This window comes from Perca fluviatilis, chromosome 6 (genome assembly GCF_010015445.1).
Source record: "Perca fluviatilis chromosome 6, GENO_Pfluv_1.0, whole genome shotgun sequence".
In the NCBI taxonomy this organism is placed as follows: domain Eukaryota; kingdom Metazoa; phylum Chordata; class Actinopteri; order Perciformes; family Percidae; genus Perca; species Perca fluviatilis.
Window position 1 is genome coordinate 40,399,395 of NC_053117.1, and position 25,177 is coordinate 40,424,571.

At 42.6% G+C, this 25,177-nt stretch overlaps 1 protein-coding gene across 1 annotated transcript in view; it reads left to right on the forward strand.

Annotated features, from left to right (window-relative positions):
* The first annotated feature begins 1,220 nt into the window (after nucleotides 1-1,220).
* Nucleotides 1,221-25,177, forward strand: part of igsf9b (immunoglobulin superfamily, member 9b) — a 105,872-nt gene continuing 81,915 nt past the window's right edge. Inside the window, exons 1-2 of the mRNA XM_039804050.1 lie at nucleotides 1,221-2,517; nucleotides 6,118-6,235. The gene's annotated coding sequence lies outside the window, so the exon portion shown is untranslated. The remainder of the gene's footprint in view (nucleotides 2,518-6,117; nucleotides 6,236-25,177) is intronic.

Genomic DNA, 25,177 nt, shown 5'->3' on the forward strand with positions numbered 1-25,177 from the left:
GGATCTTACTCTTTAACTAAAAGGTCTATCTCTGTAGGGATCCATCCCATAATGTTGTCAGACACTTAGAATAATAATAATAACAGAACTTTTAGTGGACGCTGATCGTTAACGTTACGTTGCAGCCTGTTTCTTTTGGACCAGTTTCAAAGATGGTTGTTCCCATCAGTCACGTTGACACAAAAACATGGAAAATTAGGGGCCAAGTTAAAAAAAAAAAATACCAAAGTTTTACCCTTTCAGATAAAGATTATAGGCTAAGTGATGTACCTGCATCATACATCATTTTCTATTTCTTGTCTGATAGAAAACAGATATTTAATAAAAGGCTATTATTGGTTTGATAAAACTGTGTGTGTGTGTGTGTGTGTGTGTGTGTGTGTGTGTGTGTGTGTGTGTGTGTGTGTGTGTGTGTGTGTGTGTGTGTGTGTGTGTGTGTGTGTGTGTGTGTTTTTTTTTTTGTGTGTGTGTGTGTGTGTGTGTGTGTGTGTGAAATCACCATGTAAAAAGACCACGAAAAGGATGCTAAATTGATTTTAAAAAGTCACCAATTCAGCTGATCCATCTTCCTGATGGAGAAGGTTAACATTTAACAATATTTCCTATATGTTGGTATTCTGGTCTGCTATTCAAAACCCCTTCCCTTTTAAGGTATGTCTGTGCACAGTTGATATCTTAATGTATAAGTAACCTTGTCAAGGCTAAATCATTGTGGACTGATGAAAGTCTCATGTGTTTCTGTTCCTGCTGATGGACAGTACCCCCCCCCTTGTGGTGATACCTTGTAGGAAAAGATGCTGTTCGTTGAAAGGCAGACCAGGAAATGAATACTCAGGATTCGTTCAGTTAAACTAAAACAATCTTTAGTAAAATGATATTGCAAACAGACTTTTCATATGCATATGGGTTAGAGGTGTGAATCTTCACTGATCTGCCGATTCCATTACGATTATCATGTCAGCGATTCGATATCTCGATGCAAAACGATGCGTCAAATCCATGTTTCTATTAAAGCCATGTAGGATATTTAATTCATAGCTTTTCAAGCTTCAAAAACCAAACATTCTGCAGTGCTCTAATACTAAATAACTTGGATACATAAAACTATACAGCACTGAGCACATGGCTCTTCCTGAATGTGTTAACATACCAGAATATGTAAACAGAAATGTTGTTAGGCCTACTTTACATTAAATTGTAAACAGAAATAATTGATTATGAGCCGGCCGATTATCGATGCAGCATCGTCCACGTCCACGATTCCATGCATCGACTATTTGATTAATTTCAACACCTCTAATATGGATCAGCCGCTCCTTCAAGACTTTCACTCCCTAGCCAGCAAACAAAGTCTCTCCGGGTCTGACACCGGACCTGTTCTTTTATCCATCTTCAGGTTCCTCCTCGCGCCATGGCGTCTGGGCCGCCAGTCGGTTGGATATCACCCCGACTTTCTGTCTCCGAGAAGATGGCAAAGTTGCGCTGCTATAGCCTTGGGGTCGCTCTCATTCTCTTCTTCTCGCACTGCCTAAAGATTGTCTGTCTGTTGCTTTAAGATATTTCATTAGGTGCATTTCTGTTTCAAATGTTCATCAAATTTAATCAGGAGCACTTTTTGCTCCACTAAATTTGACCGGAGGAGACAGCGAGGCCATGCCAGGCTACGGGACATTCTTATTCTAAACAGCCCAATATATTTCTACAATCTGCAAACAAATACAGTTTCAAAGATGGTTGTTCCCATCAGTCACGTTGACACAAAAACATGGAAAATTAGGGGCCAAGTTACAAAAATACCAAAGTTTTACCCTTTCAGATAAAGATTATAGGCAGAGTGATGTACCTGCATCATACATCATTTTCTATTTCTTGTCTGATAGAAAACATATGTTATAGCCTATTTAATAAAGTGTGTGTGTGTGTGTGTGTGTGTGTGTGTGTGTGTGTGTGTGTGTGTGTGTGTGTGTGTGTGTGTGTGTGTGTGTGTGTGTGTGTGTGTGTGTGTGTGTGTGTGTGTGTGTGTGTGTGTGTGTGTGTGTGTGTGTGTGAGAGAGAGAGACACTACTTATCATTGTAGTAGTGTAATAATGGACACTTTTAAAGGACAGAAAAATGACAATTCAATAAACAAAATGAAATTATGTGCCTCCCCCTTGTGGTGATACCTGTAAACAACAAACACAGCAATGTGTACCCCAATAAACCAACTGGCCACATCTTCATCAGAGACTGTATGACCCCAATAAACCAACTGGCCACATCTTCATCAGAGACTGTATGACCCCAATAAACCAACCGGCCACATCTTCATCAGAGACTGTATGACCCCAATAAACCAACCGGCCACATCTTCATCAGAGACTGTATGACCCCAGTAAACCAACCGGCCACATCTTCATCAGAGACTGTATGACCCCAGTAAACCAACCGGCCACATCTTCATCAGAGACTGTATGAAGTAGAGTTCCAGTAGCTCATATATCTGCTCAGTAACAAATCAAAAGTCCTGGTTTTGAGGTAAGATTATGGAAATATTGATAGTAAAGTAACAAAACTCTCTCTCTCTCTCTCTCTCTCTCTCTCTCTCTCTATATATATATATATATATATATATATATATATATATATATATATATATATATGATTATTTTATGACCCATTTTCAAAGTTTCTTTATCCAAAATGTAGGTTTCTTTCAAATTGTCAATTTTTTTGGGACAAATTGTCAAAAAAAAGTAACGTGGATGGTTCCCTATCACGCTCTTAACAAGTTAAATAAATGATCAGTTCAGTACTTCCATTGAATATGGGAGTGTTATTTAATTGTATAGCATTTGAAAAAAAAAAATTATAAAAGAGCGTTGAAAAAAGTGATAAAAATGTTGTGAAAAAAAGCTTCAAAAACGTGGGAAAAAAAACAAAAACTTAAAATAAAGTGCAGAAGAAATTGACAGACATTGAAAGAAGTGACAAAAAAGTGGCAAAAACTTCGTAAAAGCTTGAAAAACGCCAAAAACATCAGGAAAAGCGATAAAAGTGTTTTTTTCTCAACCTGCCGCGCGGCAACCGCTCTGATTACCGCCTACGTATAAGAGCGTTTCCCAAAAAAGAAAAGTAGGCCTAGTTCCTGCCGCATGGCGGTTACCGATAGAAGTTCAGCACTCTGGGTGAACTCTGGGCGGCAGAGTAGAATCTGTGCGCTCTCAAGTGGGCGGCAACCGCTCTGATTACCGCCTACCTACAAGAGCGTTTCCCAAAAAAAGAAGTAGTTCCTGCCGCATGGGGATTACCGCTAGAAGTTCAGCACTCTGGGTGAACTCTGGGCGGCAGAGTAGAATCTGAGCGCGTTCAGGTGGGCGGCAACCGCTTCCAAGGCTTTCCGCCGTGATCATACAAAACCGCTTCCCGTCTGCCGCCTACTCCTCATTGAAATGACTGGAGAGAAGGCGGCGAGTTAGCGCGCGGCGGTGTAAAAAAAAAAAAAAAAGTCCCCAACGGTCAGAAGAAACCGTTAGAAACTTTGAACAGTAGTCAAGAAACAAAAGGTAAGTTATGAATGAGTCTTCTAACTTAACATAACGTTACCAAACTCTATTCTGGGTACAATAACATCTCCGTTAACAAAATAACAGCTAAAACTTACTAACTGGTTTACTTCGTTGGTAATAAATGTATAATTAATAACGGTTAACCGTTAACGTTAGCCAATGCTAGCTTGAGCCGTTAGCTAACGGTAACTAACGTTAGATGTAGCTAGCTTACTTTAGCTTAATATTTGAATGAGCTTGTAAAGGGAGGTTAGCTACACATTACATGTTTAATTAGCTTCTCCTCTAACTACACATACAACGTTATAGCTTCTTCCAGACTGTGTGTGTGTGTTTGTGTGACTGTGTGTGTCTGTGTGTGTGTCTATGTGTGTGTGTATGTGACTGTGTGTGTGTGTGTCTGTGTGACTGCGTGTCTGTGTGTGTGTGTGCGTGTGTGTCTATATATGACTGTGTGTGTGTGTGTGTATATATATATATATACATATATATATGTGTGTGCGTGTGTCTGTGTGACTGCGTGTGTGTGACTGACTATGTGTGTGACTGCGGCTGTCTGTGTGTGTGTGCGTGTGTGTCTATATATGACTGTGTGTGTGTGTATATATATATATATATATATATATATGTGACTGACTATGTGTGTGTCTGTGTGTGTGTGTGTGTGTGTCTATATGTGACTGTGTGTGTGTGTGTGTGTGTATTATATATATATATATATATATATATATATATATATATATATATATATATATATATATATATATGACTGTGTATGTGTGTGTGTGTGTGTGTGTGTGTGTGTGTAAAATCTATCTCATTAATCATTTACTTGAAATGACATTTTGAATATATAACAGCCGTTTCACATACTGGAGAAATGACGTCTTTACCTGACATTTGGAGATGTCTCCTAACAACATATGTTTTTTATTTGTAAATATTTTTAAATATGCTGGCTACCAAACGGCTCAATGTTCCCCTTAGCTAGGTGTTAGTTTGCCTTTTGTTAAATCTTTCCCACAAGAAGGCGCTTTTGTCTGGGCCGCTTAATTACCAGCAGCATCAAGTCACACGGTGACACAGGACAGACTACCGGAAGTGGATTATTTTAACTTCAAAATAAAAGCTTTTTTTTTTTTAAATTTAAATTTAATTTTTTATCCAGTGACTGATTCTTAGACTCTGACCACCACATACTGAATATGCTCTGACCAAAAACTTGACTCTACACTATTTAACAGCCTTTTAAAAAAAATACTTTGTGGAAAATTCAGATTGTAATTTAGAATTTCTGAGGTTTAAAAGTAGTCTTGAGTTTCAGAGCTGCAACGAATAATCAACAAGTTGTGTGTGTGTATGTGTGTGTGAGTGTCTGCGGGTATGTGTGTGTGTCTGTGTGTGTCTCTGTGTGTGTCTGCGTGTGTGTGTGTCTCTGTGTGTGCGTGTGTGTGTGTGTGTGTCTGCGTGTGTGTGTGTGTCTCTGTGTGTGTGTGTGTCTTGACTGTGTGTGTGTGTGTGTGTGTGTGTGTGTGTGTGCGTGTGTTTGCCTGTGAGTGTCTGACTGTGTGTGTGTTTCTGTGTGTATGCCGTGCGTGTGTGTATGTGTGCGCGTGTGTTTCTGTGTGCGTGTCTGACTGACTGTGTGTGTTTGTGTGTGTGTGTGTGTGTCTTTGAGTGTCTGACTGTGTGTATGTGTGTGTACACGTGTGTGTGTGTGTGTGTGTCTTTGAGTGTCTGACTGTGTGTGTGTGTGTGTGTGTCTTTGAGTGTCTGACTGTGTGTGTGTGTGTCTTTGAGTGTCTGACTGTGTGTATGTGTGTGTGTGTGTCTCAGTGTGTGTTTTTGTGTAATAATAATAATAGTTTTAATTGCTCGACAGCTGGCCTATTCGTCTAAATTTCAAACTTTTAACAATGCATCTGTATTTCTTTTTGCGCCCTTCTTGTTCGTCACTCGGCGCTTTATTTTGAAAGGTATACCCGGAAGTGTAGTGTAGTATTACACGTCGCTTGACGGCGGCTCCGTAGTAGGAGGAGGGACCCGTGAGAATGGGAGGAGAGACGGAGTGAGAGACTATCAACAGAAACGTGCAGTGTGAGCTCGCACTCGGATGAGATTTGCGCCTGTTTGATGAGAAGTGTTCCCTGCGTCGACCGAGAGACATTTCTACACATTTAGGATATTTAATATCAACTCTCACGTGTGATTTTAATGCTCTTCCTGCAAGTTTTGGGCAACGACGATTGCGGAGACGTGAAGGCGTGGAGAAGTTTAAATGGACTTTAAATGGGCTGATGTCGCACTCATGAAGCGGACTGTTTATGGATTTAATTAACACAAAAAAAACATTAATTTAAATTTTTTTAGGAAGAATATAAACACCCATGGATGCCGCGGATTAATTTGATTTTGTTTTGATCCACGCACGCACTATGAGAACAACAATGTGACCACCTGCTTTTTTTTTTTTTTACATTTTTTTTTTTTTTTAATCCAACGCTCTACTTTTTCTTCTTTTAATTTGAAAAGTCCGTCTTGTTTGTGTTTTTTATCTGACTTTTCCCAGAAGAGAGAGGGGAGGAATCGGGTGAATTTGGGCTGCAAAGACGAGTCTAAAAAGAAGAGCTTCAATGGATTGAAAGATTATACTTTCAGCTTCAAGTGGGAAAAGTGCCTCGAGCAAGGTAAGAAGCTGAAGTCGCCCCATCCGCTAAAGGCCGTATTCGCATGTAGTACACAGTCCCTGCAAAATGTCCCGTGTTTGTGCGCGCGTGTGTGTGGGTCTGTGTGTGTGTGTGTGTCCTGTAATACTAAGATAAACTGCGGCGCCTTTGTTTACATGTAGTGTATCACACACATGCACTTGTATAATGTGCCATTGACTGTTTATTAGTCTGATAGTGAAAAGGTGTAAGGCGCTGTAATCCCCTGGAAGTGAACTCCTAGCTTTCAAATAATGAGAACAATAGACAGACAAAATAGTGGTGTTTTTTAAATTTTTTTAATTTATTTATGTTTTATCCTGAGCTCGCTCCTCTCGGCTGTGTGTGTGTGTGTGTGTGTGTGTGTGTGTGTGTGTGTGTGTGTGTGTGTGTGTGTGTGTGTGTGTGTGTGTTATCCTGAGCTGCCTCCTCTCAGCTGGTTTCAGACTCACTGAGGCAGACAAAAGATGCACCTGTTTACAGGAGCTCTGAGCACCACAGTTCACTGTAGGGATGCAGTGTGTATGTGTGTGTGTGTCTGTGTGTGTGTGTGTGTGTGTGTGTGTGTGTGTGTGTGTGTGTGTGTGTGTGTGTGTGTGTGTGTGTGTGTGTGTGACAATAAATACACTGTGTGTGTTCCTGTGTGTGTGTGTGTTTGACAATAAATAAACTGTGTGTGTGTGTGTGTGTCTCTGTGTGTGTGTGTCTGTCTGTCTGTGTGTGTGTGTGTGTGTGTGTGTCTGTGTTTGTGTGTGTGTGTGTGTGTGTGTGTGTTTGACAATAAATACACTGTGTGTGTGTGTCTGTGTGTGTGTTTGTTTGTTTGTCTGTCTGTATGTGTGTGTCTGTGTGTGTGTGTCTCTCTGTCTGTCTCTGTGTGTGTGTGTGTGTGTGTCTCTGTGTTTGTGTGTGTATGTGTCTCTGTGTGTGTATCTGTGTGTGTGTGTGTGTGCATGTGTGTCTCTGTGTTTGTGTGTGTCTCTGTGTTTGTGTGTGTCTGTCTGTGTGTATGTGTGTGTATCTGTGTGTGTGTGTGTGTGTGTGTGTTTTACAATAAATACACTGTGTGTCTCTGTGTGTGTGTGTGTGTCTGTGTGTGTGTGTCTCTGTGTGTGTGTGTGTGTGTGCGTGCGTTGCTGTCTGTGTTGTGTCTCTGTGTGTGTGTGTGTGTGTCTCTGTGTGTGTGTGTATGTGTGTGTATCTGTGTGTGTGTGTGTGTGTGTTGTATAATAAATACACTGTGTGTCTCTGTGTGTGTGTGTGTGTGTGTGTGTGTGTGTTCGGGTCTGTGTGTGTGTGTCTCTGTGTGTGTGTGTGTTTTACAATAAATACACGTGTGTCTCTTTGTGTGTGCGCTGCGCTGTGTGTGTGTGTGTCTCTGTGTGTGTGTGTGTGTCTCTGTGTGTGTGAAGCGCTGTTCTGTGTGTCTCTGTGTGTGTGTGTGTGTGTGTGTGTGTGTCTGTCTGTGTGTGTGTGTGTGTGTGTGTGTGTGTGTGTGTGTGTGTGTGTGTGTGTGTGTGTGTGTGTGTCTGTCTGTCTGTCTGTCTGTCTGTCTGTCTGTCTGTCTGTCTGTCTGTCTGTCTGTCTGTCTGTCTGTCTGTCTGTCTGTCTGTCTGTCTGTCTGTCTGTGTGTGTGTGTGTGTGTAGAATAAATAGCTTGACTTGCCTGTTTCATAGAGCTGCAGAGATTAATCGATTGGTTGTCAAATATTAAATGAATCCCCAACTATTCAGTCATTTATTTATAAGAAAACGACTCAACCTTCTCTGCTGTCAGCGTGTTAAATGTGAATATTGTTCTAGTGTCTTCTCTCCTCTGGGACAGGAGAGTTGTGGACACAACAAGACATTTGAGGGACGTCTTTTTGCGGAAACACTGGTCCATAGTTTTAGATATAATAGATCTTTATTGCTCTCAGTGTGACAGTTGAAGTACAGACACTCAGAAAAGACCATCAAGATAAATAAACACGGTGAGGTGGCGCTATATACACTTAAGTCTTGACAGAGGGAAAAGATGGACCATTTCCTGACATTTTAGAGACCAGACGACTAACTAACAGGTTGCATCCGTGGAACAGAGCCATTACCTGCCGGCTGCTTCACCTGATGATCCTAATTTGGGCTGTTTAGTGCACATCCTCCCTGCTGTAGTGTTTCCCTTCCTGTTCCTGTGTTGTTGTTGTTGTTGTTGTTGTTGTTCTCGTTAAGGTGCACTCGTTTCTCCGGCTGCCTGTAATCTCTGTGTTGTTCTGTAAGGCTGTATATTAGGAACACTGTTTACTTTCATAAATATCAGCTTACTTCATAATCAGCCTTCAGCAAAAGGGCCAACCCTGGTCCAACATCACAGGGGTGGGGGGTGTGCTTGTGTGTGTGTGTGTGTGTGATCAGGATAGGTTATGTGACATAAACATATACACATGTTTGGGGTGTGTGTGTGGGGGGGTTTTTGAATACATATGTATGTATAGACATATGTATGTATATATATGTATGTGAATGTATGTATATATGTATGTGACATATATATCAACACACACACACATAATATGTGAAAAGAAATAGATATGAGAGAGAGAGAGAGAGAGAGAGTTATGAGAAAGAAGTAATATAAAAGGTTTGTATGTTATTTATTTATGTATGTTATATGTTATATGTAGTTGGTATATGTAGATCAGGTAGTGGTGGGGAAGGAGAAGGGCAAAGATTATCCCCAGAAAGGAGAGTAACAGCAAACAAGCAACCTAAACGGCTGTAGAACAGTTTTAGAGTGGTTCACATTACATCCTGCATTACTGTGCAGGTGTACCCCAGTGCAGCAGTTCCATCTTGTGGCTTCTGCAGTCTTCAGCATCTTCTCCGACACTCAGGACACCAAAAAGCAGACACCAAAAGTCACCTTTTTGATCTGATGTCAGTGTGTGTGTGTGTGTGTGTGTGTGTGTGTGTGTGTGTGTGTGTGTGTGTGTGTGTGTGTGTGTGTGTGTGTGTGTGTGTGTGTGTGTGTGTGTGTGTGTGTGTGTGTGTGTGTGTGTGTGTGTGTGTTATCCCATTCTGTACCTACTGTAAGCAGAGTCATCAGTGATGATTTCAGCGACCTGATAAGAAACAGCATTACTCTCTCAGTAATCCCGGTTAATCCTGACCGAGGCCGTAGCCGTGGAAACGAGCCTGCAGCAAACAGGAGTTACAAAACTCAGGCAGGAACTTTCCCAGGTGAACGATGTCAGACGGAGGCAGTAAAGACAGCAGGTCTGCACCAACAGACTCAGAATGGGCCTTCTGTGTGTGTGTGTGTGTGTGTGTGTGTGTGTGTGTGTGTGTGTGTGTGTGTGTGTGTGTGTGTGCGCGTGTGTGCGTGTGTGCGTGTGTGTGTGGGGCTACACATGTCAGTGAGCATTTCTGGTCCACGTACAGTAAAGGCAATGAGTCTGTGTTCAGATATTAGTCTGAGACAGCGACGAGACTCTTCCTTCAGATATTAGTCTGAGACAGCGACGAGACTCTTCATTCAGATATTAGTCTGAGACAGCGACGAGACTCTCTTCATTCAGATATTAGTCTGAGACAGCGACGAGACTCTTCATTCAGATATTAGTCTGAGACACGACGAGACTCTCCATTCAGATATTAGTCTGAGACAGCGATGAGATCTCTCTCCATTCAGAATTAGTCGAGACAGCGAAGAACTCTCTCCATTCAGATATTAGTCTGAGACAGCGACGAGACTCTCTCCATTCAGATATTAGTCTGAGACAGCGAACTCTCCATTCAGATATTAGTCTGAGACAGCGGAGGACTCTCTTCATTCAGATATTAGTCTGAGACAGCGCGAACTCTCCATTCAGATATTAGTCTGAGACAGCCACGCAATATAGTCTGAGACAGCAAAATAAAACTGACCCCAAATTAGTCTGACTATTAGTTGACAGAACTAACTCTCCACAGAATTAGCAGACAGCTAGACTCTCTCCATTCAGACATTAGTCTGGACAGGACTAGACTCTCTTCATTCAGATATTAGTCTGAGACAGCTAAGAGACTCTTCATTCAGATATTAGTCTGAGACAGACAGCCTATATCTGAGACAGTACGGAACTCTTCATTCAGATATTAGTCTGAGACAGTGACTAGACTCTCTTCATTCAGATGTTAGTCTGAGACAGCACACTCTCTCCAATATAAACAATTATAATATTAGTCTGAGACACAGGAGACTCTCTTCCTTCAGATATTAGTCTGAGACAGCGACTAGACTCTCCATTCAGACATTAGTCTGAGACAGCGACAGACTCTCTCCCTTCAGATATTAGTCTGAGACAGCGACGACTCTCTTCATTCAGACGTTAGTCTGAGACAGCCAGACTCTCTTCATTCAGATATTAGTCTGAGACAGCGAAGACTCTCTTCATTCAGATATTAGTCTGAGACAGCGATTAGACTCTCTCCATTCAGACATTAGTCTGAGACAGCGACTAGACTCTCCATCAGTTAGGGACAACATAAATTAGTTGAGACAGCCTATTGAAGAATCCTTCATATTAGCTGAGACAGCAGAGACCTCTCCATTCAGATATTAGTCTGAGACAGCGAGACCTCTTCTTCAGAATTAGGAGACACGACAGACTCTCCATTCAGAATTAGTCGAGACAAGCGACAGCTCTCTCCTTCAGATTAGTCTGAGAAGCGAAGAACAAGACGTTAGTGAACAGAACTCTCCAGATATTAGTCGAGACAGCACGGACTCTCCATTCAGATATTAGTCTGAGACAGCGACGAGACTCTCTTCATTCAGATATTAGTCTGAGACAGCCTAGACTCTCTTCATTCAGAATTAGTCTGAGACAGCAGAACTCTCTTCATTCAGATATTAGTCTGAGACAGGCAGCTCTTCATTCAGAATAGTCTGAAATACTCTCTCATAGAATTAAAACGAGACTCTCTCCATTCAGATATTAGTCTGAGACAGCTGACGCTCTTCATTCAGATATTAGTCTAGACAGCGACAGACCTCTTCATTCAAATTAGTCTGGACACAAATTATTAAGACACTTCATAGCAGCCACCACAGATATTAGTGAGACACACCACTCTCTCATTCAACGTAAGTCTGAGACACGCAGCTCTTCCATTCGAATATCGAGCAGCACGACCTTCATTCAGATATTAGTGAGACACACAAGTTCGAGACAGCGGACTCTCTTCATTCAGACATTAGTCTGAGACAGCGACGAGATCTCTCCATTCAGATATTAGTCTGAGACAGCGACGAACTCTTCATTCAGATATTAGTCTGAGAAGCGACGCTCTCATTCAGATTAGTCTGAGACAGCGCGAACTCTCTTCATTCAATATTAGTCTGAAAGCGAACCCAAATAGGAAACCTCCCAATACGAGACAGCACAGACTCTTCATTCAGATATTAGTCTGAGACAGCGACGAGACTCTCTTCATTCAGATATTAGTCTGAGACAGCGACCAGACTCTCTCCATTCAGATATTAGTCTGAGACAGCGAGACTCTCTTCCTTCAAATTAGTCTGAGAAGAAACAATAAGGACAAACTTCAATATTAGTCTGAGACACACACAGACTCTCTCATTCAGACATTAGTTGAGACAGCAACTCTCTCCATTCAGATATTAGTCTGAGACAGCGAGACTCTTCATTCAGATATTAGTCTGAGACAGCGACGAGACTCTCTTCATTCAGAATTAGTCTGAGACAGCGAGACTCTCTTCATTCAGAATTAGTCTGAACAGTACGAACTCCTCCATTCAGATATTAGTCTGAGACAGCGACGAACTCTCTTCATTCAATATTAGTTGAGAAGACCGAGACCTCTCCATTCAGATATTAGTCTGAGACAGCGACGAGACTCTTCATTCAGATATTAGTCTGAGACAGCGACGAGACTCTCTTCATTCAGATATTAGTCTGAGACAGCGACGAGACTCTCCATTCAGATATTAGTCTGAGACAGCGACGAGACTCTCTCCATTCAGATATTAGTCTGAGACAGCGACGAGACTCTCTTCATTCAGATATTAGTCTGAGACAGCGACGAGACTCTTCATTCAGATATTAGTCTGAGACAGTGACTAGACTCTCTTCATTCAGATATTAGTCTGAGACAGCGACGAGACTCTCTTCATTCAGATATTAGTCTGAGACAGCGACTAGACTCTCTTCATTCAGATATTAGTCTGAGACAGCGACGAGACTCTCTCATTCAGATATTAGTCTGAGACAGCGACGAGACTCTCTCCATTCAGATATTAGTCTGAGACAGCGACGAGACTCTCTTCATTCAGATATTAGTCTGAGACAGCGACTAGACTCTCTTCATTCAGATATTAGTCTGAGACAGCGACGAGACTCTCTTCATTCAGATATTAGTCTGAGACAGTGACTAGACTCTCTTCATTCAGATATTAGTCTGAGACAGGGAGACTCTCTTCATTCAGATATTAGTCTGAGACAGTGACTAGACTCTTCATTCAGATATTAGTCTGAGACAGCGAGAACTCTTCCTTCAGATATTAGTCTGAGACAGCAGGATCTCTCCATTCAGATATTAGTCTGAGACAGCGCGAGACTCTCTTCATTCAGATATTAGTCTGAGACAGCGACTAGACTCTCCATTCAGACATTAGTCTGAGACAGCACAGACTTCTCAGAATTAGTCTGAGAGTAAGAGACTCTTCATTCAGACGTTAGTCTGAGACAGCGACGACTCTCCATTCAGATATTAGTCTGAGACAGCGACGAGACTCTCTTCATTCAGATATTAGTCTGAGACAGCGACGAGACTCTCTTCATTCAGATATTAGTCTGAGACAGCGACGAGACTCTCTTCATTCAGATATTAGTCTGAGACAGCGACGAGACTCTTCATTCAGATATTAGTCTGAGACAGCGACGAGACTCTCTCCATTCAGATATTAGTCTGAGACAGCGACGAGACTCTCTCCATTCAGATATTAGTCTGAGACAGCGACGAGACTCTCTTCATTCAGATATTAGTCTGAGACAGCGACGAGACTCTTCATTCAGATATTAGTCTGAGACAGCGACGAGACTCTCTTCATTCAGACGTTAGTCTGAGACAGCGACGAGACTCTCTTCATTCAGACGTTAGTCTGAGACGGTGGAAGGTTGGCATGAAACACATTTAGAATTGCTATTTTTATTCTCAATTCTTGCCATTTTGGTGCTGGTGATGCTTCTACAGCTGAAGATCGTTGGGTTCGGTCTTAATTTCTATCATTTTACACGGGCTGGGCTCGGGCCGGGCTCGGGCTCGGGCTTGCGCGGTACATGAGCGGGTCAGGTGATGCGCTAAAATGGATGCTGAGGAGGTGAAACGGGAGGCTGGCCTCTGGCGATTATGTTTTGGTTGCACCGGCAAAGAAAGCAAAGTCTGAGGTGTGGAAAACTTTTGACTCCTTTGCATAATGAGAATAATGAGCCAGTGGGTTGAATGTGAAATGCAAAAGATGCAAGAAAGATGTATAAATAAATCATTCTTGGCAGAAGAGCTGTGTGCGCGTGCGCACATTTGAATAATGTCGGGCTGTAAACGGGTTCGAGCTTTTAAAAAGATGTCAATCTAAATGTGCTTGTCGGGCTCAGGGCCTTGTTACAGCTCTATTTGGGGGCTGGCTCAAACCTCTCTGGGGTTCCTATGCAGGGAAGCCCTGACGGTTCATGTGACACAGATTGTAAACCACCAAGCCAACCTTCGGCTGGTTGAACCAGCCTTCACATCACAGCAATCAATTCATAGATTCGGTCCCCGGCTCGGCAACCCAGTTTAGTATCGACGATAGTTTGGACTAAAGGAAATGAGCTGGGCCCCCCACTGGGAGATTAGCTGTGGTCTCGTGAGAGGGAAAGCCTACTGTGTATGGATTAGCGTAGAGATCGCTGGTAGCCTAACACGTGCTTCTGCAGGGAACTCTCTAGTAATGAGCAGCGACTGAATGTTTGTCATTCGCTCACACAGAGAAACTTTGGCTCAGGTTTTTTAAATGGAGCTGTGACTACAAGTACGTGGAGTTTGACTTGGTGATCGGTGCATACATACAAACAAACATATTACACATTAATACGAATAAATACAGAAACAGAAAAGAGGGGATTGGTGCATACATAAGCGTAATTTAATAATCAAAAGTGGGCTCTTTTTTTTAAACGCTTTTAGAACATTTTTGCTGCTTTTTTTTTTTTTTAGTTTTTGTGGCCTTTTCTGACACTTTTTTTTGCCTTTTTGATGTTTTGTCGATTTTTAGTATATTTTTCAAGGTTTTTTTGTCGCTTTTTGAGGTTTTTTTCAACAGTTTTTTTTGTCCCTTCGTTTTTAAAACAATCTCACTCCCAATGTTGAACACAAAGTTACGCCCTTACATACACAAACATATAACACATTAATAACACACACACGGAGAAATGTCTCCAAGGTTATTTTCCAGAGTTTTTGCTGCTTTTTTCGGCATTTTTCGCCTTTTTAGTATATTTTTCAAGGTTTTTTTTGTCGCTTTTTGAGGGTTTTTTTCTCCCTTCGTTTTTAAAAACGATCTCAACCCCCCCAATGTTACGCCCTTGTTACACACACACACACACACACACACACACAACGAGAGAGTGTGTGGTGGGGGGGGTTGAGACTGCTGAACAGGTACTCTGAGCGATTGGGGGGGGAGGTCGGTGCCTTGCTCAAATGCACCTTGGCAGTGCCCAGGAGGTGATCTGGCATCTCACCAGCTCCACCAGTCCACCTCCATACTTTTGTCCGTACGGGGACTTGAACCAGCAACCCTCCGGTTCCTGACCCGACTCCCTACGGACTGAGCTACTGCCGCCCCAGTTTAGTCTCTCAAATGGTGAAAAATCTGGATCAGTGTTTCCCCAAAAAGCCCCAAGATGACGTCCTCAAATGTCTTGTTGTGTCCCCAACTCAAATATCTTCAGTTTCCTGTCCCAGAGGAGAGAAGACACTAGAACAACATTCACATTTTAACAAGCTGGAATCACACAAGTTTGACTTGTTTCCCCATTAAAAAAATGACTTAAACTGATTATCAAAATAGTTGGCGATTAATTTAATATTAACTACTCGATTTATTAGAAGTTTAGTAAAGTAGCTTCTGCCACAGAGGAGGATCAGTGATCTGTTACAAAGGATCATCGATCCACTCTGAGCCAAGGTCCACGTTGTTTCCCCCGTTGTCTGTGGTTTCTCTAAAAGGTGTCTCGGCCTGCTGGCTGTACCGCAAACAAACCGTCCGTGTTATCTCCACCGAGGGTTTTATGGACTCCCAGCGAGTAATCTGGAGTGCTTAGTGACTTCATTTGCCCGTGATTGATCACTGCGCAGCCAGATGACATGTGTGTCCTTGATTTGTCTCCCCAATTTGATCTCTAATTCAATTACACCGGTGGCACTCGCAGCGGTACGGCAGGATTAGTCAGGGTGTTAGAAATGTCCAGACCAGAAGGCTAAGTCATGACCACATCTAAAGCAATTTGTGTCATTGAAATCCAGTCAAACGTCGGAGCAGTGAAGTGTGTCCAGACGCGTGTCGCGGAGCTACGCTTCTCGTGCTACGGCAGGAAATCCTCAAGTGGAAAAACCTTTTCTTAAAGGGTAACTTTTGGTATTTCTTTTTGCAAGCTGGACCCTATTTTCCCATGTTTTTGGCTGCGTTCACACCGCAAGTCTTAAAGGTCCCATGACATGGTGCTCTTTGGATGCTTTTATATAGACCTCAGTGGTTCCCTAATACTGTATCTGAAGTCTCTTTTATATAGGCCTTAGTGGTCCCCTAATACTGTATCTGAAGTCTCTTTTATATAGGCCTTAGTGGTCCCCTGATACTGTATCTGAAGTCTCTTTTATATAGACCTTAGTGGTCTCCTAATACTGTATCTGAAGTCTCTTTTATATAGACCTTAGTGGTCCCCTAATACTGTATCTGAAGTCTCTTTTATATAGACCTTAGTGGTCCCCTAATACTGTATCTGAAGTCTCTTTTATATAGACCTTAGTGGTCCCCTAATACTGTATCTGAAGTCTCTTTTATATAGACCTTAGTGGTCCCCTAATACTGTATCTGAAGTCTCTTTTATATAGACCTTAGTGGTCCCCTAATACTGTATCTGAAGTCTCTTTTATATAGGCCTTAGTGGTCCCCTAATACTGTATCTGAAGTCTCTTTTATATAGACCTTAGTGGTCCCCTAATACTGTATCTGAAGTCTCTTTTATATAGGCCTTGCTCCTTATGACCTCATAACAAGCAAGATTCCTGATTGGTCCATCTGAGCTTTCATTTTCTCAAAGGCAGAGCAGGATACCCAGGGCTCGGTTTACACCTATCGCCATTTCAAGCCAGTTGGGGACCATAGGCAGGCTGGGAGAACTCATATTAATGTTAAAAAAACCTCATAAAGTGAAATTTTCATGCCATGGGACCTTTAATGCTGAATTTTGATTTTGTTTTTTGCTCAGATTTGATTTGTTTTTGTTTGTTGTCGTTTACATTTTTAAAATGCGGCCTATATCAGACTCCAGTGGGAACTGTTGTGCGGTTTCCAGATGACCCGCAAATGCGCACAAGACCAATAATACACCCACTTCCTGCTTTGATGGTGAAACGCACAAAATGGCCGCCCCGCCACGGCCACGCCCTATGACGAAACGTTTTTCTTTTAACAACTTTTCATCTTTAACGTCTTAAGATGGCACGGACCGAGTTTGAAGTTGATCGGATGAAATCTCTAGGAGGAGTTCGTTAAAGTACGACATGTGGAAATGGCCAAAATCGCACTAATTTCAAACGTTCAATTCAAAATGGCGGACTTCCTGTTGGGTTTAGGGTATGGCTCTAATGAAGTTTTTTGTACATCTTGACATGTTACATATGTGTACCAAGTTTCGTGAGTCTACGTTAAACGCGCTGCAGGTGCTCAATTTTCTTAAAAGTCGCATTAAATCCACCTCGGTTGTTCACACTGCGGCCGCATTGAAATAAATCTGACCTGGGTCTGATTCAGGACCACATATGGAAGTGGTCTGAATCTGATTTGAGTGTTCACACTACTTCTGAAGAAGTCTGACCTGGTCACATGACCCCAAAAATAATCAGATTTGGGCCACTTTTTCCTGCAGTCTGAATGTAGCCTAAGCCTTGTGTCTAAGTGACAGCAATTTTTATTTTTACATTTTTACATTTCAGCCTTTAATGGGGAGAGAGAGGGGGATGACATGTAGGAAATTGTCTCAGGTCGGACTCGAACCCTAGACCTTCTGCATCGAGGCATACACCTCCGTATATGTGGGCCTGCTCTACCAACTGAGCTAACCTGGCCACTGTGAGAAATTTTTTTGAGGTGCTGTATAAAAGCCTCTGAACAGCCACACAGGTGATTTCAGTTATTCAGGCTGATTAGATCTCTGCTCATGTTGAAGCTTAGATGGAGAAGTGTATTAGGTCACAAATATTTTCTACCTAGAAGAATGTTAAAGCTCATTTGTCCTGCCCTTAAAGTGATGGTTCGGAGTAATTTCACCCTAGGGTCCTTTGCAGCATGACCTCGAGCCAAACACCCCCCCCCCAGAAGCTTTTTTCACCTGGGTCGAACATTGGGAGAGTTAGCGTAGAGTAGCGTTATCAGCTGAATAGCTTAGCGCAGGGGCTAATGGACCCACGTTTGTATCTCGTAAATTACCCCACTAATAATGCCCGAAATGATACCAAACGTCTACAGTAGTACAAACAGGTTATGCACTCATAAAACGATGGATTGGAAAGTTTGTAAGTACACCAGAAGTTTATGTAAATAACACTTGCCTGCTGGCTTCTGCTCTCTGCTGTTGTTGTTGCTGCTGTGAGACGAGTGCTTAGGGACGTCTACAAATTACAACACCGAAAAGAGATGCAACAAAAATATTTATTAATTTAAGTTTTTTTTTTTACGTAAGTGCTGTAGTATAACTAGCAGGAGACAAGTAATAATTGAGGTAAGTTTGGAGACATTATCTTATTTAATCATTAAATTAATAAATATTTTTGTTGTATCTCTTTTCGGTGTAGTAATTTGTAGACGTCCCTAAGCACTCGTCTAACTGCAGGTAGCAGCAGCAGCAGAAGAGAGCAGGCAAGTGTTCATAAACTTCTGGTGTACTTACAAACTTTCCAATCCATCGTTTTATGAGAGCATAACCTGTTTGTACTACTGTAGACGTTTGGTATCATTTCGGGCATTATTAGTGGGGTCATTTACGAGATACAAACGTGGATCCATTAGCCTCTGCGCTAAGCTATTCAGCTGATAACGCTACTCTACGCTAACTCGCCCAATGTTAGACCCAGGTGAAAAAAGCTTCTGGGGGGGTGTTTGGCTCGAGGTCATGGTGCAAAGGACCCTAGGGTGAAATTACTCTGAACCATCACTTTAAATGTGCAGCAAAGCTAACCGGAGACTGTCAGTCAATCAGTCTTAAGCCAGGTTACCTGAAAACACCTGTGTGGGTGTCTTTGAGAGCCTTTAAGCAAGACCGCTGCAGTCGGCAGTGGCGAAACAAGCTGCAATGTAACATTTACTGGACATTTAACTTCAATTTGCGTCCACTAAAATTTCTGTTGTTGCCGCTGACAGACTCAGATTATTATTATACTCTTTAACATAAACTTTAATTAATTTATCAAGCTAAAACAACAAATATACTAATCAAACAACGTCTGATACTGACTGGGCTTCCTAACAGCAGGCGGTCATATAACCTCATGACAATAACATCCAAATCATTCAGATTTAGATGAACTCACAGATCGTCGATCATCACGTCCATTAAAAATCAAAACAGGACAGCGATGGCCAAAATGCCAAAACACGAGGCTGTTAAATAAACGGCCAAGTCCACAAACCAATGGGTGACGTCACAGCTGCTACGTCTGTTATTTTTTTTACACACTATGTTTTTAAACTCATCTTCTTTTAAAATATCAGTGCCCTCGAATTAGCCGAAGCAGAATATTAAGAGTATACGTGAGTACAGGAAGACTGTGGCTGAAGCTTTGGCGTTTTCAATCATCAAAGTCGGGGATATCGTCGTAGGAGTAGCCCCGGTAACCCCTTGATGCGTAGTACGCTATCCGTAGGGTAAAATACCAGGCATGAAAGCGATCCATTCGATGGTATCAGATTAATTGCTAAGAGAATCTGACAATATTATGAAAGGATCACTATAGACCTTTTTAGTTAAAGAGTAAGATCCTTTTAGTTTAACATCAAACGCCCCCGAAATCACCATCACCAAACTCCACACCAGACTCCATAGTAAATAATCAGGACTTTTATCATCATAAAACACACTTCATTCAAAGTGGACAGAAACTAAATAAAACTATCAAAAGCCGTCTTGGTTCATCTTTCCACTGTTCCAACAATCACCTCTCTGGTTTGGTTGAAATAAACCCTTAATTCACCCATTTACATGTGGAGATATGCTGGCTCTATACACACTAAAAGTCCTGATTATTTACATGGAGTCTGGTGGAGATATGCTGGCTCTATACACACTAAAAGTCCTGATTATTTACATGGAGTCTGGTGGAGATATGCTGGCTCTATACACGCTAAAAGTCCTGATTATTTACATGGAGTCTGGTGGAGATATGCTGGCTCTATACACAAAAGTCCTGATTATTTACATGGAGTCTGGTGGAGATATGCTGGCTCTATACACGCTAAAAAGTCCTGATTATTTACATGGAGTCTGGTGGAGATATGCTGGCTCTATACCGCTAAAAGTCCTGATTATTTACATGGAGTCTGGTGGAGATATGCTGGCTCTATACACGCTAAAAGTCCTGATTATTTACATGGAGTCTGGTGGAGATATGCTGGCTCTATACACTCTAAAAGTCCTGATTATTTACATGGAGTCTGGTGGAGATATGCTGGCTCTCTACACGCTAAAAGTCCTGATTATTTACATGGAGTCTGGTGGAGTTTGGTGATGGTGATTTCGGGGCTGTTTCATGTTAAACTAAAAGGATCTTACTCTTTAACAAAAAGGTCTATCTCTGTAGGGATCCTTTCCATAATGTCTGCAAGTGTCTAATATTATCACAATGCTGCTTGGCTGTTTTTGACTTGTCACAGACACGCAATTCATGTTGTGTTCTGTCTTAACCTTTTGAGCTCTTTTCTGAGGTCTTTTCTATATCCAATTAAATGGCCCCTTGTCTCTGCTCGGCTGCCTGAGGAAATAACCTGTTTGTCATCCGTCTACTCGTGCACCTGCAGACAAAGCCCCCACCCCCCACCACCCCTGGGCTTCCTCCATAAGTCGGTTAAGTCCGCGTCTGTCTGTTGCCACAAGCTAGTCATTTATTATGGATTCTGGTGTGGAGGCAGAGCCGAAGGGAAGAAAGGAGTTGTCATATACATGTCATTTTTTGGGGGGCTTTTCCACCTTTTAATTTGACATGACAGCTAGGCGAGAAAGGAGAGAGAGAGGGGGAAGACATGCAGGAAATCATCACAGGTCAGATTTGAACCCTGGACCTCTGCGTCAAGGCATAAACCTCTCAGCACACGTGCGCCTGCTCGACCCACTGAACCAACCCGGCCACCATACAGTGGCGCTCATAAGTTTATGAACCCATGCTAAAGTTGACTAAAAAGAGGAATACAAAAATGGTTTTATTTCAGTTAGACTAATAGCTGGTTTGATTTGCATTGAGAGATGATCTTATGGAAAGTACCCCATGCCAATCTGTAGGTATGGTGAAGGGTATGTGATGATGGGGGGGTATGGTGAAGGGTATGTGATGATGTGGGGGTATGGTGAAGGGTATGTGATGATGTGGGGGTATGGTGAAGGGTATGTGATGATGTGGGGGTATGGTGAAGGGTATGTGATGATGTGGGGGTATGGTGAAGGGTATGTGATGATGTGGGGGTATGGTGAAGGGTATGTGATGATGTGGGGGTATGGTGAAGGGTATGTGATGATGTGGGGGTATGGTAGGAAGTGTATGTGATGATGGGGGGTATGGTGGAAGGTATGTGATGATGTGGGGGTATGGTGAAGGGTATGTGATGTGGGGGGTATGGTGAAGGGTATGTGATGATGTGTGGGGGTATGGTGAAGGGTATGTGATGATGTGGGGGTATGGTGAAGGGTATGTGATGATGTGGGGGGTATGGTGAAGGGTATGTGATGATGTGGGGTATGGTGAAGGGTATGTGATGATGTGGGGTATGGTGAAGGGTATGTGATGATGTTGGGGGTATGGTGAAGGGTATGTGATGATGTGGGGGTATGGTGAAGGGTATGTGATGATGTGGGGGGTATGGTGAAGGGTATGTGATGATGTTGGGGGGCTATTTTAATTCCAAAGGTCAAGGGAACTTTATCAGGATGCATAGTATCCTGGATCCATGAAATAACTGGCCTTTCAAAATAAAAATGTGTTCAGCTGTCAATAAAGGCCTGAAAATGCCCCCAAACTATCTGTTAAAATCCAAACGATGCCCAACCCTAATCTTCACATTGTCAAAAGTAACTCAAGGTGCAGATATGAGCTAGAACTCTAGATATTTCAGAGGATTTGCTCATTACTTTTGCTGTCATGTCGTTAAAGTGACTGTGAAGATGACCGCCAGTGATGTGCAATCACTTCCATCGTTTCTGTGACTGCTGGAGGTGAAACACAAATGATTAGACGGAATTTATTTCTTTAAATCCATTATAAGAGTCCTTCTTTCCCCCGAGACCCCCACTGAGTAAGTAATGTTTGCTCAGTGGGAGTAATCCTTTCCTCATTAACAAACATTCTGTCGTGCAGAAACTACAGACCTCAGCTTTTATTCGTGCCATCCTCCCCTCTTCATCAGCTTTAACTGTAAAGCTCTAATGCGCTTTCGTCCCACTCCTCTTCAGTTTTAATGTATTTATTTTTATTTATTGGAGACAGAGGACAAAACCAGGGATGCACCGAATCCAGGATTGGGCTTCTGATTCGGCTGAATGTTGGGCTTTTTGACGGGGTTTCGGTTTCTGCTGAACCTTTAGAGTTTGTCCCCAGGGAACCGAACCCTACGCTTGCACTCGGCGCGCTACGTTGCTCGTCGTAATGACGGGAAGGTGTTTACGTAGGTGGAGCGTTCAATGCAGCAGGCTGTGAGGAAGTGGACATGGATCTGGTGAGCAGTAGGCTGTGAGGAAGTGGACATGGATCTGGTGAGCAGTAGGCTGTGAGGAAGTGGACATGGATCTGGTGAGCAGTAGGCTGTGAGGAAGTGGACATGGATCTGGTGAGCAGTAGACTGTGGAAGTGGACATGGATCTGGTGAGCAGTAGGCTGTGAGGAAGTGGACATGGATCTGGTGAGCAGTAGGCTGTGAGGAAGTGGACATGGATCTGGTGAGCAGTAGGCTGTGAGGAAGTGGACATGGATCTGGTGAGCAGTAGGCTGTGAGGAAGTGGACATGGATCTGGTGAGCAGTAGGCTGGGAGGAAGTGGACATGGATCTGGTGAGCAGAAAAAGTTGTTGTTTGGCAGTACTTTCAGTCAAAAGAAGGCCATTCAAGTCCAACCACTAGGGCTGTGCTCGACTGAAGAAATTCTTAGTCGATTAACACTCATTCGACAGATCTGTAAATCTGAGTTTCTCCGCAAAGAGGCACGCTAAAGCACCACTTTAATTCTTGTGTTTACCAGAGATGTGCTCGTACGTTTCTTGGAAATAAGTCATTCAGTGTGAAAAAAGCATCAGACATGACTAATGGACTAAAGAAATCTAAGTTGACTAAGACCAAAACCAGCGATTAGTCGACTAATCGACTAAGAGAGAGCAGCCCTACTCAGCTACATGTTCAATCTGTTCAATGCTGATTGGTCTGGTGGTGGCGAGGACCCTAAACTATACACAACATGGCCGCTGTGACAACATCTGGTCTGAAACATCTGAAAGAATACGAGTTGTGCACGAAGGAATCTCCAGACAGCAACCAGAATGCAGCAACTTCAGGTACGGCAAAGGAAGGACAGTCCCTGTTTACTTCATTCATGTGTTTACTGTGTTCATGGACTGAGGATGGGAGGAGGAGTCGGTATTTGTTATTTTGCGTTTTACCTTGTTGTTTATATAGGTCGCCATTTCATGTATGAAGGTAACAAGTCTGCCTGTGTCTGTCTCCGTGCTGCGAGCAAAGTCTCGGAGAGAAGAGCACGCAGGGTAACGTCTTTCTGGCCCGATGGATTTTGGACCCTGTGTCATTTCGGGAGGGTTACGGTCAGCGTACGGAATCAGGAATCGTTAAGAACCAGAATCGACGAGCAGAATCAGAATTGTGAACATCCAAAGGATGCCCGACCCTAGTTACATCCCTAGTTACCACAGTGTTTCGCATCCAGCTCCAGCAGCAACAGTCCTAACCCTGTCAGTCAATTATTAGAAAATAAATGCATCTTTCTGCTGCTCTATTCTGCGATGTTTGTTTACCCTAGTGCAAATATAACCACCAAGGGCCTAGACATGTCCGTCGTGTGATTGAGTACTGTGCACCTAGTTAGAGCAGCAGCTAATACAGTGCCCTCCACAATTATTGGCACCCCTGTTTAAGATGGGGTCATGGACTTCTAAAAATTCTCCTTTTTTTTAAACAACATAGAACTCAAATGCAAAAAAAGAGAAAAATCCAACCTTTTATTTAAGTACATTACTTTTGTGGTAAAAAAAAAAAATCACACATTTAGAAAAAAAAAACTTGAAATCATGTGTCCCACAATTATTGGCACCCCTGATGTTAATACTTTGTACAACCCCCTTTTGCCAACAAGACAGCACTTAATCTCCTTCTATAACATTTCACAAGATTGGAGAACACAGAGAGAGGGATCTTTGACCATTCTTCTTTGCACAATCTTTCTAGATCATCCAGAGTCCTGGGTCCTCTCTCATGCACTCTCCTCTTTAGCTCACCCCACAGGTTTTCGATTGGGTTGAGGTCTGGGGACTGAGATGGCCATGGGAGGACCTTGAGTTTGTGACTGCTGAACCATTTTTGTGTAGATTTTGCCACATGTTTAGGATCATTATCCTGCTGAAAGACCCAGTGACGACCCATCTTCAGCTTTCTGGCAGAGGCCATCAGGTTTTTATTTAAAATGTCCCGGTAGTTCAAAGCATTCATGAGCCATGCACCCTAACAAGGTTCCCAGGGCCTTTGGAAGAGAAACAGCCCCAAAGCATCACAGATCCTCCACCATACTTCACGGTGGTGAAGGTGCTTTTCGGCATACTCATCTTTTGTTTTACGCCAGACCCAGTGTGAGAGTGTTTGTTGCCAAAAAGCTCAATCTTAGTCTCATCTGACCAAAGCACACGATCCCAGTTGAAGTCCCAGTGCCGCTTAGCAAACTCCAGACGTTTATGTTTGTGAGTGTTAGTGAGAAAAGGCTTTTTCCATGCATGCCTCCCAAACAGCTTGTTGGCATGTAGAGAGCGTCTGATGTTGTTTTTGAGACTTCGTGACCCCAAGATGCCACTCTTTGATGCTATTCTGTGACAGTGAGTTTAGGACTTTTTTTTACTTCTCTTACCATCCTCCTCACTGTGTGTTGTGGCAAGATAAACTCGGGACCTCTTCCAGCCTTGTTTGTCACTGTTCCAGTTGTTTTAAACTTCTTAATGATTCCTCTGACTGGAGATACGGGCAAGTTAAGGCGAGCGGCTATTTTCTTGTAGCCATTGCCTGACTTACGAAGGTCGACACACATCTGCCTTACTTGAATTGTGTGTTCTCTTGTCTTTGCCATGTTGACAAATGGGTAAGAGAATTAGGACTCTGTGTCACGTCATATTTATACCCCAGGGAAACAGGAAGTCATGAATTACTATTT